This window comes from Pseudopipra pipra, chromosome 3 (assembly GCF_036250125.1).
Source record: "Pseudopipra pipra isolate bDixPip1 chromosome 3, bDixPip1.hap1, whole genome shotgun sequence".
Classification (NCBI taxonomy): Eukaryota; Metazoa; Chordata; class Aves; order Passeriformes; family Pipridae; genus Pseudopipra; species Pseudopipra pipra.
Window position 1 is genome coordinate 35,053,882 of NC_087551.1, and position 19,113 is coordinate 35,072,994.

The following is a 19,113-nucleotide window of genomic DNA, read 5'->3' on the forward strand; positions in this document are numbered from 1 at the left end:
AGCCAGTCCAAATCACCTTATCCCGGGAAGCTGACCACAGAACTATTCCCTCCTGTGATAGCAAAGTATTAACTGTTACTCTCCCAAAGGGTCAGCCTACCTTATTGTTAGAAAACAACCCCTAGAGAGAAGACAAACAACTTTATGAGGACGCCATCACATAGACCTTCATATAACCTACACAGACTATTCCTGGTTTATCTTGTAATTTTATTTCCTCTGTGGGATCATTTTATTTTTTCCAACAGAAAATTGCACATTTTAATACCTTTATTTTTTCCCATTATTGGGAGAACAGTTATACTTTGGGGCTATTTTCAAAGATGCAATCTTTAAATAATATTGAGAGCAAAAAAATTTAAATGGATCAAGGTACTGGAAATGCATGACTTGGACTAGGTAGTCCTTTTCTCCCTTACTAATCCATTCTCCTCAGCCAAATTTATCTCAAGTAACAAAGTAACAGTGCCATTACAGGGATTCCTCTTACCTATCAGGTCAATATGAGAAATTTAGGAGACTAGTAAGACATTTCATTAACTTGGCAGTTTTTTACACTTAAGTAAATATATATCTTTGCTTACTTAATTCTCAAACAAAATTTCCATATATTCATTTCATTCACTACCTTCCACAGCAAGACTCTCTTCTAAGAACAAAAAGATCACCCTTCCAGAAGAGCAGAGGTATCTCAGATGGATGCACAGTGCCTCTTCCTCTTAGAGGAGGAACTTGGATCCACAGCATACCTCACAGGTAGGAATGCTACCTAGAGTAAAGAGTTGCTCTTTATTTTTCTATAAGTATGTCACACAATGCTGAGCTGCTCCCAACAGCAAACCCTCAAGAAAACTCTACATTCTGTTCATGTCAGACAAAGACATGAGAGACAATAAAATTCACATACAGGACTATCTAGCTGCTATTGCTTCATTTTACCTCTAATACTTATTATGGGAGAGTCAATGAGAGAGTCAGCAGCGAGAATGGCTGGTCCTTGATGGCTGGGACATTTGCACAATAAAAAAGCACATCCCCATGCCATTCCTCACCAAATAATTGCCCAAACAAAGCAGAGGAATAGGAATAGGAGAAACCAGAAAAAAACCACCCCCAAACACTCTGGTACTCTTAATATAGTCTTCTTGAAGACAAGGGTTTAGGTGGAATTCAGAAGAGAAAATGTTTGATCTTGGTACCAACATCCTGAATGCCTTCATTTACAATTACTAGATCTTCTTCTAACAGCCTTCCGGGTCATAGGATACACCTAATTTGATTCAAATGTGGTTTTGAAGTAGATCTTCCAAGTATCCCTGCTTATTGTGCTGTGCTTCACATTAGGCAGAGGTTTCAGAGCACATAAGCAGGAAACCTTTTGGGGGAAAAAAAAAAATTAAAAAAAAATCTAAAAGACATTGTCCAGGACCTCACCTGATGCCTTCCAGGGACATTCTGTCCGTGTATCATATTAGGACTAGACCAAAGAAAAACCTGCTGAAACATATAGTGCAGATGCTAAGTCCTCATCATCGGTTTACTTTTCAGTTCTGCTTCTACTGTGCCACATTATTTTCTAACATAGATGTACAATAATTTTCTTTCCTGGGCAAATTGAAACCAGCTTTTGAACAGTTTGAAACAATAAAGCCTGCTCATCTTTGCTTTAATATTTGTCTTTGTCTGAAAAGGTTAACCTTTTCTAGACTGACTCAGTGGGAGTACCAGAGCTAACTGCATAAGCAAATCCCAACACAAAACCAGTATCCAACAAGCCTGGGGTCATGTAAGATCTACAGTGATCCAAAATGGCCAGATCAGTTTGAAGTGGGTAGCAGCTTTGCTGGTACTCTGGAAAGAGCCCAGCAGCTTAATAGGCTTGGTGGCTTAGCTAGACTAAAGAGGGGTGGAAAAAGGCAAGTGAGCCTAAAACAAATATTGGTTGATCATGGTTCATGCCCATTAGCAAACACATCACTAAACACAACTATAGGAAACAAGACTTACTGTTCCATATCAAGCAAAACAGAGCAAAGACTGTATCTGTTGACTTTTACTCCTACCCACATTTTTCCTGTTCAGTGAGGAAAAAGGAGATACCAGCTAAAAATATACTGTCTCACCAGAGCTGTTTATGTTTCAAGTAGTAATTGTCATAAGCAGCTGAAAGTACAGTAGAGAGAACATTGTTGTTGCCCCAGGTGGTAACCACGGAATCAAAAGATAAGTTTTTCTCAGTGGATTTTCAGACAACACAGAGAAAGATTGCAAGGTTTTTCTTTGTGTTTGCTTAACCCATGCTGGAAAGTGAAGTCTTTAAGTTGTCATTAGAATATCAGAGATAACCTAAAACCATAATTGAGGTTGAATTCTCCATTAAAATGATTGAGAATTAAAAAGAGCTGATCTTTGCTCATGTAACAAGACAAAACCAGGCTAGACACAATGAAAAAAAATATGAAGAATCAATTTTAAAAGCTCTGCAAATGCCTGACTAAAGAACCTATTCTTTTCAGCATTTCTAGCATTAATGCCACAGCATAAAAAATAAAAAGATTTATTGAAAATGTTAAAAGTAATGCATTATCAGATGTTATTTGCAAGCTAACCAAAAAAAAGATAAAATTTAATATCAGAATATGTGACCCAAACAGAGTCCATTAATAGTCCTACTTACCAAAAACATTCAAAACAGATTAAACTAAATGCATTTTTAGAACATTTCTGGAAATAAGTTAAATTGATCACTGAATCAAAATATCTGCTAAAAAAAACAGCAATTAAGAATCTCTGAGATGTACCTTGTGAAATTATTCCCTCTCTATTTTACTGTGAGACAAAACACAGGCACCTATGGTGCAAATACACGACACCATACTCAATCAGATGTGTTGGCCAACTGACAATGAAAGGTTTAAGTCAAGTGGCACATCCATTTTCTATCTCATGTATGGCTTCCAAACAAACAATATCTAACTACCATTTTTCCCCCTCTCACAGAACATGCAAATTGTCTAGGATTTGAAGCAAAACCCTCCCATAATCATAACTTCCTGATGAGCTGCTGAATGATGTAGCACTTATGCAAAAAATTTGTTCCTTTTTTTATCATTATTTCCACAGCCAAATATATAGTGTCTTCTTTTAACATCTCAGTTTAATACCATCCCATAAAAATATTTTTTAGTTAATATTATAGCACATTCTTCTAAAATAATTGTTATGAGAATAAGAGCTTCTTGGTCATCTCCTCATGGTTGGTTTTGGTCTATTCTCTTGTAATTTTGAGTCTCTTACAGAATATATTCTTCCCCACTTCGCACATTATTCTTTTCATTTAACTCTAGTAATTAGATGCAAGATGCCTAAAAGTTAGCCTTCCTTTACAGGCTATGGGAAAAAAAAATAGAAGACCGCTAAGGTTGGTTCAGCTTATCTCAAGAACTCCCTTAAAGAAGAGGGTGATTCATGTCTTCTATGTCTCTGCTCCTGACCAGCAGAGCTACTTTTAAGCCAGTCAGACAAGATGAAACCCTTGGCTGACGCTTTACAGTTATATCTGCATCATTAGGTAGCATGGTGCAAACTGGAGTGCAACTGTGGAGCAGAACCCTTGGTGCTGAGCAGCACACTTCCACACTAGGTATACCTCAGGGAGAGAGAGGAAGCAGCACTTCAAACTTGCTGTAGTCTGTCCCCACAGGCTGGAAGTCCATTAGCAGCTGGAGCATATTCAGGTGTGCTCTTGTACACAGGAGTTTAGGCCTGACTGCTTAGTTTTACCACCAGTTTCCACAGCCCAAGACTGTTCCTCAGTGAGAACCCAAAGCAGTTAAGTGTGAAAACCCAAGAGGCTCAGTTTAAAAGCGTGTCCTCTGTCCAAACTAAACTGCTAATATAGATGTACCATGAGTCAGTATTTATGTACTTTGAAATGTAACTTTGGGATTTCTGGCACTGCCATCCAGGCAATTACAATCCCTTTGGTAAAATGCCCACCCTCCGCATCAATGCTGCATTTCTGACGCTCGTTGCTTACGTTGGAGTGCCTTTCATTAACAGAAACAGGGTGTAGGCAGCCTTTTGAATGAATGTCCAGTACCAGCTACAACACCAACTCTGCTACCCTATTGAAAATATCTTACCCAGCACTTCTGTGGCTGCATCTGACACCTTCATGATTTTATATATATACAGTCATCTCGTTCTCTTGCTCCACAGATGACTGATTTGAGAGGCAAACAGCAAAGGACAACAATGTTGTTGAGAATGAAGTGAAAAGCTGTTGGCATGAGTCAAAGAGTGAAAAATTCCAATGCTCCCATTTTCTCAAACACATTATTCTTGCCTTTAACCTTAATGATTTTTTTTTCTCACTATTCATTTTTAAAAGCCTCTGAAGAATCTAAGGGCAAAACATTTTCATTTTCAATAAGAAATCAAGCCAAACACAGTATGAGGCAAACTGAATTGAAAAGTACTCCCTGGGAGCAAAGTAAAGACTAATAATGGGCAGACTGAATCACCTGATGGTGAGTCTCTCTAGCAAATATCGCTGTTAAATCAGGTATCTTTTGTTACCACCGGGAAGTGATTGCATGGAAAATTTAAATCTGACAAAGGGAACCATTAATTTTAGAAGATAAAGATCTACTAATAATGAACCCAGCAACAATATAACTTCACAGATATTTAGCAGTATAAACTGCATGTCTTATATCCTTTGGGTATGCACAGACAGCAAAAGGTCACTCTGCTTTGTTATTCATATCAGAACATTTAACCTAAGAGGCTCTTCTACAAGGCACAAGAAATAAATATATTTGTAGAAATCAGGGTTTTGCACATGAAGCACATACTAACATACTCCTTCACTTCAGGAATGCTATACATCTAAAATTTCCAACCCAATTTCAGTTGGAAGCAGTAGACTGATTCAGGAGAGATAAAGCAGTAATTCACAATATCTTCTAGCAGAAGCAAAGACAGATTGGTATTTCTCTCTCCTCCTGCCCCCATATCACTATTAGGAAAAGTTACCAAATGGCTACTCTTCTCATCACCAGAAATAAAGGTCTCTGTTCCCATACTCCAACCCTGCACTCTTACTTCCCCAATGGGTATTTCAGAACCTCCCTCTGACCACCTCCACAGATAAGGCTAGACATCACTCCTGGCCCCTGAACTACCTTAAGTGAATTTGCCATGCCCAGAGAGCACATGGAAAAGGCCAGCCATTACATGTCCTGACCTTCACATTTCAGCAGCTCCCTCCTCCTCTTTCTACATCACCCCTTGCACCTGCAAGTCAGATGGGGTAAAAATGTCTAAGATAGAACTACCCGTACCTTTCCATATAAATATTTATTTTCTCCTGACAGCTCCAGGCTTCAACGTGCCCCTCAGTAGGGTTTACGTCAGCCCTCAGAAGCAGCAGATCAGACACAGAGATAACAAAATACCCTGTAAGTTATACGCTTGCATCCATGTGATGCGAAAACCACCTCTGCAGCACAGTCAATGTCTCAAATTTAGGTCGGGCTACACTGAGCTAACTACAGCAACAAGCTCAACACAAGGCTGAAATGCCTTTCCTGGAAGCTTGGGAAACTCTTGGCAGGTACCTCACACTACTGCACTCTTGGTCAAGCCAGATAATTTAAAGTTAACTCAGGTATGTCCTGGTGCACAGTCACAGTAGCAACTATGCAAGAGTAGAAAAACCCTAGATTTAAATCTTTGGTGGTCCAATTCCCTACTGTTTTGTATTTTCTTACTACATCACCGATGAAGAATTATTACAAAACATTTCACTACTAGCTGAAAGCATTTAATATATAATATACATGTACACACAATTCATGTGCAACAAAGCTTTATGTATCTACTATAAAGATTCAAGGGAAGCTGAAATTAAATGCAAAACCTCTAATACAGATCTCTGAGAGGCTTTACATCAGTTTTCCATTGATATTAGTGTATTACTCCCAATTTACATCAGTGTAAGGATGGACAAATATAGGCCCAAGGATTATGAAGAGACCAAGTCCACAAGAGGAAAAGAGCAAATTTTATAAACATAGGACTCCATTAAGCTGCCTATATAATACCTGAATTTGCAGCACTACACTTCATATATTGCTGCATTTATTTCTATTATGAAAGTTTTTAACCAAAAAAAATTTGTCTGATTAAATTAAACTAGAAGTTTGAAGACTAAAATCTGTCAGAACACTCCTGAGAAAAAGTTATCCAGAGTTTGTGTTTCACAAGCAATTTGAAATTTGCCCTTGATCATCTTTAGTATTGTTTTTTTGCTGAACTCTACCCTAAATTCTAAACTCAGAGCTTTATAAATTTTACAGAAAGTTTTAGTCTATGTAGTGTCATTGTCAGCTCTGTCAGACTACAACATTTCTGTCTTCACATACAGAACAGAAAAGCTGGCAGCTGCCTCTCATACAGTAAAATCCAGGAAATTACTACTGTAAGAAAGTATATTGAAATAGAAAGTGAATGATTCAATGTCAATTTAATCCAAAATTGCATAGAAGGACATTTTTCATCATCACTAGAACATCATACTAGAGCTTTTGGAATCTTACTTAGTGCTCTTTCTACTGACTGCCATAATGTGTCCCACAACCTTTTTCTTGCCTCGTGCCAAGGCAAAAATGAAACAGAAAAAGTGACATATTCAGTGCTGTCATTTTGTGCTTTCCACAAATATACAAAATTGTTATGAGTGGCAGAAGTTTCAGTCAGTAACTCAACTGAGCATCGTAGTTTATTTCCACTAAAAGTACAAAGACATTATACTTTTATACTCAGTGAATTTTCAATCAATTCCCTGCAGCTGTTATTTCCAGCATCTTTGGTTATGCTTACTAAGAACATTGATTGAGATTCTATACAGCAAATGTTTTCATATAGTAAACATTTGGCTCAACATTTTACGTATGGTGAACTAGTTTCAAATAACAAATATTTATATAACAAAAACAAAAAACTGTTCACAAGCATTCTTCTAATAGTAAGCAAGAGCATTTGTCTCATACTATACATTATGAATTATTCTCATGTAATATACATACAGGTATTAAAGTTTGTCCTCAACTAGTAGCCCAGGCCTGAATTTGCAGTGCAAGTTTCTCCTCTTAACGGACTGAAGCTGAACAGTAAATATAGACCCTAAACAGCAGAAAAAAAAATATCTCCAGCCTTAAGTCTGGAAGCTACATCTTATTACAGCATCACAAAAGATAAACTAAGACCAGATTTTAATCTGAAATTCAATATGGCCTGAGAAGATTTACTTCACATTTGGAGACTCCAATTAAGTATTAGATAGGACAAAACCATTAACAGACACCCTTCTATGATCAGTTTAAGGGATGAAACATCTACCTGTAAACCATGGCAAGTGGTATTAGCAACAGGATATATTCTGGGTCTTTCTTTCTGGTTGCTATGCATTCATATTTTGCATCCAATACAGATATTGTGTGAAGAAGAATTTTGTTATTGAAATTTGACTGCCCCACACACTAGCCAGTAATGTTTCACCTTTTCTCAAAAGTTTTTTGACCTTATGTCAAAAACTGATATATGTCATGAAAAATTAGACTTATGAGACCTCAATATTTCACTGAGTATTGGCATATGATGTGTGTCATCCTAATTATATCCTATTCTATGGCTCCATTCTGCAAGTATTCCATGTAGTGCCAGATACTTCTCAAAGCGATGATGCTGCCAAAACACATGGGATTACTTACCTAAGAAATGCAGTGCTTGAAAGAAAAGTACTGAGATACATTACGCCCAGAGAGACGAGCAAGGCATACATGATACATGCTACAATAAGATGAAAAAGCTTTGCAGAGGTGAAGTAAAGAACAGATGCTGCTCACTGTCCCAGAACACACAGCTCCCATGCCCATGGGAGGGAGCACCTTGGCCTCTGCATCACCCTCCATTCTCTAACGCTCTCCCAGGCCTCCTGGGCTGATGCGTTTCTTTGCACATCCACAAAGGGATTAACGATATCACCCCTAGACTATGAACTCTTCAGCTAAATGCCTAGCACACAAGGTAAATCAAATATTTGCTTTTACATTTGCTTCCATGTAACAGTTTTCACTTCTCTTTTCCAGCAGTTAAATATCTCCCAGGCAACATCTCTGTCGCAAAACCCTGGGAGAAAAACAGAAGGTATGCTTAGCTCTAAAGCTAGGTCTATCTGTGCAGCAGATCATCATGACCCCATGAAGTTTCTCTTAGAGAATTTGCTCTAACAAAAAGAAAGAAAAAAAAAAGTCCCTGTTCTCACCTTGCAATAACCTTGTAACACAGTCTGACGCTCCACACTTCCCGATCACAGCCTGCCATCTGGACTTTTGTCTTCCTCTGAGCTCAGTCCCGGTCCTGGGCCACCTCACAGTTGTTAATTAGTGGCACTGTCTACATGCAAAATACCCTGCCCATCATCATTTATATTATAAATGCCTTTTCCCCCCTGACTCTCTGCTATGTTCCTGCTGTTAAATGTCCTTAATTCAAATTCTTTATGCTAGGTTTTGCCTTTAATAATACTCCAATGAAAAACAATTTTAAAGCAATCCATACTGTCAGTGGTCCCCTCAAGCAAATGTGTTTCCTCTTTCATGTGTAGGTTAAGAAGTTTAAATTGAGTAATAAAAAAATACATTAAATTGAAAAAAAAAAAAATGCTTAAGGTCAACCATTGAACGAGGCACACTTTTACACATTTTCCCAACAGCTGCCCATATGCTTTGTAAATTCTTGCAGACCATCAGCTCCCACTCCAGCCTACCTTCATCATTACAAGCTTTAGCTTATAAGAAAAATTAATGTAACACATTACAAAAGGAAAGTTTTAGAAATGGACAACCAGCTAAAGCAAGTTAGTAACGAATACAACAGCTGACTGTCAACACATTCTGTTCTGCTAATATATCAGCATGGAGGCATCAAGGAAAATGAGGCTTTTTGAACTGAAGAATTAGTAACCTTGAGAAATCAGCCAAATAAATCAAAAGGTATTGCAGACACAATCAAGAAAAATATTGAGAAAGCATATTCTTACAGAGAAGATACTAGACCGGGATCCAGAAAAGTAAGTTTTACACTTTCTGAGGTTCTTAAGTATCCATGGTATGAACCTCAAATCAGTTGCTTTGGTAATGACAGAACAGAAGAACATATTGATGCACATTAAGTGTTCTTTGAAAATTCTACACAATGGTTAAGCACTCAGAAGCACATAAATGTGCAAACACCATCTACTTCAAATTTCCAGAGGAAACTAGGTGCCAATGTATTTTTGAAAGTATCCTTTGACTCTTCAACAACAACACCTATTTTCCTGCTCTCAGCTTTCAATCTTGAGGTCTCCAGTAGCTTGTAAAGTACAAAGAATGGACTAGTCAGTAACTAGTCAGCACAGGAATTCCCTGGGACTCCTTCTGCCCCAAGAGGCAATGGAGTTAACAATTTGTAAATGCATTCAGTTTAGATTTGCATATCCATACTATCATCACCTCTCTTTCCTGTTTAATGGTGGACCAATTTTAAAGGGCATTCTGGTTTCCAGTGCTTCTGTAATACCTGCTTGGTGGACTGACATTACACCATGCAGTGCATAGTATGGCTCCCTGTGTCTCCAGAGGGATGCTGACTTCTCCACCAAGAACTTTTGGAAGTCATACTAGCTGCCACTGGGTGGCAGATGGGACAGTAGCGGCTCTTGTGCAGAGGATCGGGGAATGGCCTTTCCCACAGCAAAGTTCACTTATTTCCTCATTTCCCTGACATAGAGAAGTGGGTCCAACAAGCTTCATTCTACCTACAGGCCTCTTGTTTTTAGTGTCCACTCGAACAACTGCCCTTTCCCCCTAACTCTCTCTTCTATGGCATGTGCAGCCTGGGTACCTCCCACTTGGGACAAACAAATTCAGCTCCAGCAACAACACTGAGAAACTTGGAAAGTATTAGAGGACCCATTCTAGCCCTGCCTCCATATCTAGGAATTTGCTCCACAGACAGTGCTCCTTAGCCACAAGCAGGATGTGCACGTGTGCTTAAGCTCAGTGCTGCGTGTGTCAGAGTCCTGCAGCAGCACCTGTACTACCATGGCTGGCATCTGACCTCACCTTCCTGCCAGACATGAGACTGCTCTCCTGAGGAAGGTTTACAATCTCATTTTGTTTTGAAAGTAACTTATATTTTAGGAGCAGAACTTGGCATCCCTCTGGAGACACAGGGAACCTTGCTGTTCACTGCATGGTGTGATGTCAGTCCAGTCAGCAAGCATTAGAGAAGCACTGGAAATCAAAACACCCTTTAAAATTGGTCCAACATTAAGTAGAAAATATATGACAATAATAATATGGATATGAAAGTCTAACTTTTTTATGGTTTCAGAAGAAATTTATAATACTATTTCTCATGGGCCCCCAGGGCAAAAAAATCAAAGCATCACCAAGACACTAGCCCCCAAAAAATCCACCACATATCCTGAGCCAGTGGATAACAGTATGGCCACATTGACTCTTACAATAAAATAATTCATGAAGACATGCAAGAAAAGAGTTCTGCTGAAGTTTTAATTCTCTTCTCTTGGGCACAGACAAGTGTAATGACACAGCACTTCAAATTAAATATTCTAATGCAAATCAGGCCCATTTCTGAATGTCGCAGTGACCTGAACAGCCACCCAGAATAAAATTGTGCCAAAGTTCCCTCAACCAAAGGACAAGTCTAATGGTGCTCATAGCACACAGAACTGTAGAAATAGATTTTCTCCATCTCATATACAAATGCACAAGTCTTGAAATGAATTCCTCTGAAGAAAATGAGATGGCTAGCAGTTGTACGAGAAACTAATGGGAATTTTAATAAGGTACAAAAAAATTTGTGATGGACACAGCTATTTGATATCTCTTATGCTTCATTCTGAATTTTAAATAATTAATTTTAAAAACCAAACAAACAGTAATTGGGTTTTAATAATTGAGAGAATACCAGATAAGGAAACAATATCCAACAAAGAGCAAAGGAAATTAAGAAGTAATAGAAATAGTCTTAGAAGACCCAGATAACTTGAAATCATATTTCAATGTATTTCATTTTTTCCTCCTGGGACTTCATACACCCTCAAATCTCACTCATGTTCTTGCTTAGTTTCTACTCACACAAGACTTCAGCATTTTTATGTACTGCAGCAATACTGTAGTAAGTTCTATGACTTGCATTAGTTAATGCTGGAATAGGATGTGTTTGTATTTATTAAGAAATTTATTTATTTATTTATTATCATCTGCCAATGATGTTCATGATCACCTCTGTAAGATGTACAAGTGAATTCAAAGATGTCCTCCTGCAGATTATACCTGTGACAGCTCTTTGAACAGCATACCATTTACCACTGCCAACTCAGTTTTTGATGGGTGGCTGCACAGAAGAGAGAACTTGTATACAAGCAACATGCAGGTATGGGTCAGTTGTTTGTCGACATTGGTTCTCTGTTAACAAGAGTGTTTGACATGGGTGGGCACTGATAGCAGAAATGATCACTGATGTACAAGAACAATTAATTTTCCTTGTCTTGCAAGCTATTTAAGAATATAGGGTTGCATTATATATAAAGACCATGAGATAAAGATCATTCTACTGTCAGCTTTTTTTCATCACACGGAGGTCTGAAAGGGTGCCATGGATTTACAGAATTTGAAAGCCTGAATATTTCTAAATGCATAACGGAATTTCACAAGAGCCTTGCACAGAGAACTCATGAGAGACCTAAAGCAACAAGTCTGAATTCTCTTAGAAAGAATAAAGAAGCACTTCAACTCATGCCAAAAGCCTTTGAAAAAATTACAGTGCACTCCCTATCCCTCACTGCCCTATACATTTGTTTATTTAAATGAGTCTAATGTGAGATTCTCAGATACGTGGTATGCCTCTGATATGACTAAGCCAGGGGCAACTGGCTTAGCACAGAAATTGTTAGGAATGTATCTGAAGTCCCCAGCTGAGCAATAAGCCCATTGATGAAGTCTCCAAGCTGCTCGCTGGGAAGGCTTCTGCCCCATAATACTGCCAGTGGTGACCAAAAGGGCTACGTGTTTGCAAGTTTCCAAGGTCTGCAGCACAGTTGAACCCTAACAAGTCACTCAGGCTTCGCAAGGTTTAAAAAAAGTGCAGCAATATGTTGTTGCTGCTTTATTATAAAGTCTAAAAATAACCAAGAGCATTCCTCTCCATTGTGGGCTAACGCATGGTCTGCTGTGCTGAAAGTCGGCAGGATTATTGTTGGACTGAGTCAACAAGCATGTACAGGCATACAGGTCCCATACAGGTAACAGGGGCCAGATATTGTTACACCTTATCTCCTACAAACCACTGCACAATTTTTATCCTTGGAGTAGTTGTACCTCACAAAGTGGAGTATATCTTGTCCCAAAATATACTACTAAAGCTTTGAGCATCAGCAGTTAGAGACCTGTCAGCAAGCAAATCAAAGTCAACTCAGCAGTTAAACTACCTAATCAGCCTCACTGTTTGGTCCTTGTTCTTTTCTCATACCAATGCAAGTCAACTGACTGAGATTATTCCTAATTTTTGCCACTGTTTCTGAGAGAATAATCTATCTTGTTCTTCTCAGGGGATGCCCTGAGTTAGATTCTAGACTGCACAGCACATCCTTGCAACCCAAGAAAAGTCCTCCACTGTGTACAGGGACTTTATTTCCTCTTCCCCTACCAAAAGAGAAGGCAGGAAATCTATTTCCTAGTAGAACACATTGCAGTGAATAATCTAAATTTGTGTAGGACTAAATTGCAGTTCTTGAGAAAGCTAAAAAACCAAATTCCCTTATGGCTTTGATAGCACATATTACAAAGCATTTACAAGGGTCTTTTCCCTGTGATTTGTCTCCTTGTTCTGCCAATTGATGGGCAATAGAGAGGACACAGACACCAATAGAGGGAATGGTCTTACTTTACTAGCAGTATTAAGACAACACAAAAACAAAATAATGCATTTAATATGGCAATAAGCTTAGCACGCGCACCATTTAGGCAACAAACAAACTAAGCAAGGTAATGCATCTAATCATTACTATACAAGCAAAGAATATTGATTAAAAAAGATACATCACCAGTTACCCCATTAATACATTACCATCATCCAGACCACTTCATTCAGTGGGGAGCCCTGAGTCACAGCAATGGGGCGGGGAAATCCTACACAGTGCATCTACTTGTAGGTGAGGTCCCCATCTTTGCTGTAAGGGGGTCCATCCACCTTTTATAGGGCCAAATTGGCAAGTCAGAGCAAGTTGCATATTTTGTAATGCGGAAACATCTGGTGATAGTCTTCCCGACCACCCAGGGCCAGGGCATGGCCAGAGTCCAGGCCTCACTTGGGCAAGGTCCTCTAAAGGTCCCCAAAATATCTTGCAGACAATCACAATAGTAGAGCACAACTTCTCAAGCATCTGGTTTAACAGACAAAATTTGGCAAAAGATTTCTTAAGTATATGGTTTGACGTAATAATACTTAGCATAAGCAGTCTAGCTAATCTATGTATAAAGTTCGCCTATTTTTCTATATCAAATAGGGACAGTACAGGATTCATCTGTAAGTCAGTTCTGGCCTATCTCAGGCCCTAGCACTTCACTCCTGAAATAAAATTTTCAGGTTGTTTATTAGTATAATTTACAATTGGTCACCTTAACACCTGGCTATCCCAGTTAATCCTATCTAGGAAGCTAAGCCATGCCATATTTAAGAATGTCCTTTGACCTTTGCTGGACAAATAGTTAGGAACTGAGAATCACTCTTCCCCTTTAGGAGTGCTGTTTTTCAAAGACTGATCAAGAGAGAAATGTAAATATTAGCCTGCTCCTCTCCCTCCTATGAATTTAGAAATGCTGATCCTCGCTGCACTACAAGAGTAGCACAATAATTCAGCTGTCACAGAGAGAAGCCAGTCAGCTTCTGCAGGATGCAGAAGGGCTGTTCTGCTCTCCTACCTCATGCTCTGAGAGGAAGCAACAGAGTCAGCAAGTGGAGCCTTTGATGGAAGGTCAGCATTAGCAGATCTTCTTTTCCTATGTTTACTTGAGCGTGTTTTCAGGCAGCCAGGGAGATCACCAACAGCAGAACTCATGAGACCTAAAGACTTGAAGACCTTCTTTTCCCTAGGAAGTGTCCCTCCCTCCTTTGCCACTGCTGCCATGTTCACTACTGGCTGTCAGACATACACCCTATTGAAACAAGATTATGGGAGTAAAAGCATACCCACAACCACCTTGCAAGCTGTTTAGAGTTCTGCAGTGGTGCTGGATCATCACCCTCAGGCATCTCACTTAGGTCCTTTACTGTTCTTCACTCTATACTGATGCTGCTTCAAAAACCTCTCTAAAATGACCCTTTCAGATTTTCATCCTGCCAACATAGCCATCAGAAGCCCTCAGAGCCACACTCACAAGCCCCAGCAAAGTCCGGGATTTATTCTCATTCCTGAGCATGGGTCTCCCAGGTGATTTTAAGTCCCTCTTTTCTTGCCTCATTAGTATTTTCTACCTAGCACACACATTATAAAGCACACAGATACAAATAAGACAAGTTATAATTCTGTTTTCTTGACAAGATGTGCCTTTTAAAGTCTCTCCTGGTAAAAAGCAGAAACAACTACTGCTGGAAAGCAGTTGGAGAGAAATATCAGCAGCAGTACAATGTAAATAATTAACCAAACCATTTTATTAGATTGCATTATGCAGAGAAGAATAAATCATCAGATGAGCATTAAATATTTCATGGAAGTTATTGTAAAGTGGAAGAATCAAGTGTCCTTCTCTATCATCTAAGAGCATGGAAAAGTCATCAATACATTTTAGAACTGCCTCTTATCCCCTTTGCAGCACTGAAGGAGATGGATTCTCTTGAATTCTACATGCACTAAGTATTCGACATCCAGATTTCTAGAAGGGGAAGAAAAAAAAGGGAAAAAGAAAAAACTACCAAAATAAGCCAAACAAACGAAGAGGGGAAAAAAACAAATCACTAAACCACAAACCACCCCCCCACAGAGGCCTTTTTATGGCCTCTCAAATTGGGTAGCCAGAAATGGAGGCATATAAAATTGTTAGTAATTTCTGAAAACACTGACTCACTGAGCTAGTAATAAGCAGTTGTGTTGCTGAATGACTATTGAAACAAAAGACATTATTCACCTCCCTCGGTGATACTTATTAGCAATAAATCTATCTTCTAGAGAAAGAAACAAGGCAAAACCCAACCCAACTCCTATTTATAGTGCTGCCAAATGAACTTTTAATGTGGGATCATCAGCATTAATAAATAGAAAACCATGGAGCTCATCCAGCCATATAACTTGCTCTCCAAATCATTAATTTTTCAGGAACATTGGACATAGTAAGTGTCTTGTGATTTTTGCTAATGATACATTTTCTCTTAACAGGTTGATAAATTCTCAGTACTACCATTGACTTTACAAATCAGAAGATAATTCTTACAACAGAGAGTTCACCCAGAACTGAAAAAGTATAAATATTTCACTATTTATTCAGTTTACATTTAGATATATCTATTTCAAAATACATCTTTTTCAGGTTTCTTTTTTTTTCACTTGTTCTCATTACCAATAGTAAATCTGCAAAGTTTCAGCATTTTCTGTCAAGCTTTTCCCTCCTTGTCTACCTTTAGCCACTGCTTTTCATCCTACACTGACATTCCAGGTTCTCCTCAGGCCTGATAAAACTAAGGCAGTGCAGTATCTGGAGAAAGAACCACGGTGGATTAGAGCACCACAATTCATAGAATCATAGAATCAGCTGGGTTGGAAGGGACCTCTGAGGTCATCAAGTCCAACCCTTGATCCACTACTGCCATGTTTACTAGACCATGGCACTAAGTGCCACATCCAATCTCATCTTAAAAACCTCTAGGGATGGAGAATCCACCACTTCCCTGGGCAGCCCACTCAAAATTGTCTGCTTTGAAGGAGTAGGTATATGAAGCTCAAAATAACTACTGATCTGAATTGAGATCCTTATGTGCACAGGGCCTGGACAACTTCGACTTCTAATATTCAGTCTACATTGAAGAAAGTCAGTGGAAAAAAGGACTAGAGCTCTGAAAACACAAGAACTTTTTTTGCTAGCAGAGCCTCCACAAAAAAAAGCGAGATAAGACCAGAACATTGTATTTCTCAGCTTCTGGCATTGTTTTAGCTTATGTAACACACTAAAGACACTAATATGTCACTTTACTTCAATACTAGGTCAAAATAAAGCAAGTTGTGAAAGTTCTCATGGGAATAAAAATTATTTTTAAACAGTAAGAAAAAAATTAGGTTTGACCCCAGAGTAAGAGCTTTATATTTTACTTATTTCCAGAGAACTTTTGATGGTGGGAGAACTTGTGAAATCACTCAATATGCAAAATAATAAATTCTACAAAGGTAAGATGCATGAAGAAGTGATTATTGAGGAAAATTAGTTTAAAACGCATTAGCAGTACACACACTTGCGTGTAATAAACTTACAGATTCATAGTGTAGATCCTAGCACACAGATAAAACTGTATTGATACAACTCTGTCTTGAAAACACAAAAAGGAGACATTTCACAGTTTCTCAAAAACTTCAGCAGTTGTGTGGAACCAGAGCCCTTCAGAGGTGGCATCAAAATTCAGGCTTCAAGTTCAGAACCAAGGGGGATATAAATACAACAAAGGTTCCTGAAAGTCCAGGTGTCACAAAAACATGAAAAAACTGAAAGTCTCCTCTTCTTAATAATTAAAAGAGTGAACACTTGAGCATAAACTGTTAGTTCAGCAGTTACTGCTCCAGTACACAGCTTCATGGCTGGAACTGGGAGGTCCTGGATTCCGAGCCAGAAAGTGCTTCTGACTCACCCCCATTTTAGAAAGGTGTTTGACTGCACCGTGTTTCCAGTTTTTCCTCAGATTCATCAATTTCCAAAGCAAGATACTGATACCAAGAACAGGCTTTATGCACAGAATTCCTCTCAACAACACCATGATAAAAGGGCAAAGCTTTACACCAAAGTGTTTGGTCTCTTCTTCCCTTTTTCCTAACTAGATCATCCCTATTGCTTTCTACCATCTGATCTTTCCCCCTACAGCCTTTGCAATGCAGAAAAGAAGAATATATTACATTTGCAGTTCATTATAAAGCCTAGTTGCCCCAGTTGTACTGGGAGGGAGTTGGTGTGGTTTTCTTCCCAATTTAAACACAAACAGGCAGCCAGGCACAACCCAGGCCAGACTATACAACATTATATTTTACCTGAGCTAATGGGCTGTAGCTAGTGCCACATGTGTTTGTAATAGGTCCAGATGCATTCAAACAAAATGCATTTAGGTCTCTGATGCTGCTGGTTTAATGAGAGTTGTTAGTCTCACTTCTCCTAAAACAAATTAGTCAAAATGCCATTATTTTATCCAGTATCTAGTCAACCTCTGCTATGCTATAATCAAAATATATCCAGTGAATACCTCTGAAATTTTCATTTTATTTATTTAGTCTGTAAGAGTCTCATCAAGCTCCCCTATATCAAATCCAATAACCTGATTAACAAATTAATCATCTTCACACAACACCCAGTATAGCAAAACACTATTATACTGCTTTGTCTTAGTGAGCAAAACAGAAATCCACATGATCACGTAATGAAGCACAAGTGAGATACAAAGCACTGAGCATATTATTTGATATTATTCTGCAGAGAGCATGTGTGCTCAGTTGTCTTCCAACCAATGAAGCGGGGTTTTTGCATCTGACTTAGGTTACCCTATAACACTGCATAATTCTAACAGCAAACTTGAGATTCAAATAGGCAAGCAAGGAACTGGACCATTTCCCAGAAAGTTCTCTGAAAGCAATCTATCCTTCTTAGCAACCAAGAGATGAATATGGTGGATCAAAGAATTAGATAATAAAACAAAAGCCTAATCAGAAATACTATTGCCAGCATTTTACTGGCACGGGGCCCATGGGAATAAAATTTAAAATTAAAAAAATCCTCTAAAATTATTTTAATTTTTCACAAAGTTAACTCAAGGAATTGAAAAGCAGAGGTTGAGAGACTCAGAAAGTTAACAACCCTAAATTCTTTTAAGGGTTTTCCCTTCAGGCAGAATCAGTATGTCAAACCTTCTTCAAGTCTATACAGATTTGTGGTCACTGCTAATGCTTTGGAACTAAGGCACCAAAAATGCTTATAGCTCTCCAGCACGAGGTACGCAACAATATTTCTTGAAGATACGAAAAAACGTATCAAATAATTAAATTTCCAATTATTTTTTGCATCAAATATGTTATCTATACTAATTTTTGCAGAGTAAATCTGGAAAATTAGGGGGTATTCTTGTTTCTTACACATTTTCAAAGCTTTGTAGACACCTTAGAATTTTTCCCACACCAGCTCATACATTTGCAAAGGTTTCTGCATTTAGCATTGTCTTTATATGCTGTTTACTTGACTTTTCATATCATTAATAAAGATGTTAAGGAAAATGCACTTAATATTTGTCTCCATAGTACTATTGGACATCTCTTCACAATACATTGCTTTTCCATTTATGAATTTGTAAGGATGTCTTTTCTGTACAAACCAAGTTGGAGTTGGGACCTTAGTGAAAACCCAGATTTTGATTCAGAATGAACCTGTCTGACTGCAACATGTTTCATGAGCTACCATAATTCACCTATAATAAGACTATATGGTAGAGACAAGATTAAGTGTTTAATCAACTGCTCTTGAAGAAATTTACTCCTGATTACTTCAGGAACTTGGCAGGGCAATCTGAGAGATGCTGAAGATTATTTTCATCAATTCATAAAAGTTGACTAAGATCTATGAAGTTTAAAGTTTTGAGAGCTGGAGGGAGAGAGGTGTGGAAACCCCAGTATCATTCCTTCATCTGTAAAATACATTGCAACAAATAATAAAGCAAGTTTCTTATTTATATCATACCTGCTTACACAGTTCAGAGTGGATTTGCCAAAAGCATTTACATTTCTTCTCGGGTATGAAA

At 38.4% G+C, this 19,113-nt stretch overlaps 1 long non-coding RNA gene across 2 annotated transcripts in view; it reads right to left on the reverse strand.

Moving 5' to 3' along the window:
- The window catches only part of LOC135412503 (uncharacterized), a 33,040-nt gene extending 17,179 nt beyond the window's left edge, over nt 1-15,861 (reverse strand). Inside the window, exon 1 of one of the 2 annotated variants that reach the window (XR_010429700.1) lies at nt 15,751-15,861. This is a non-coding gene — a long non-coding RNA (uncharacterized LOC135412503). Of the gene's footprint in view, nt 1-15,692 lie in introns of both variants that reach the window. The other variant, XR_010429701.1, reaches the window with a different exon arrangement.
- Between the last annotated feature and the right edge of the window lie 3,252 nt (nt 15,862-19,113).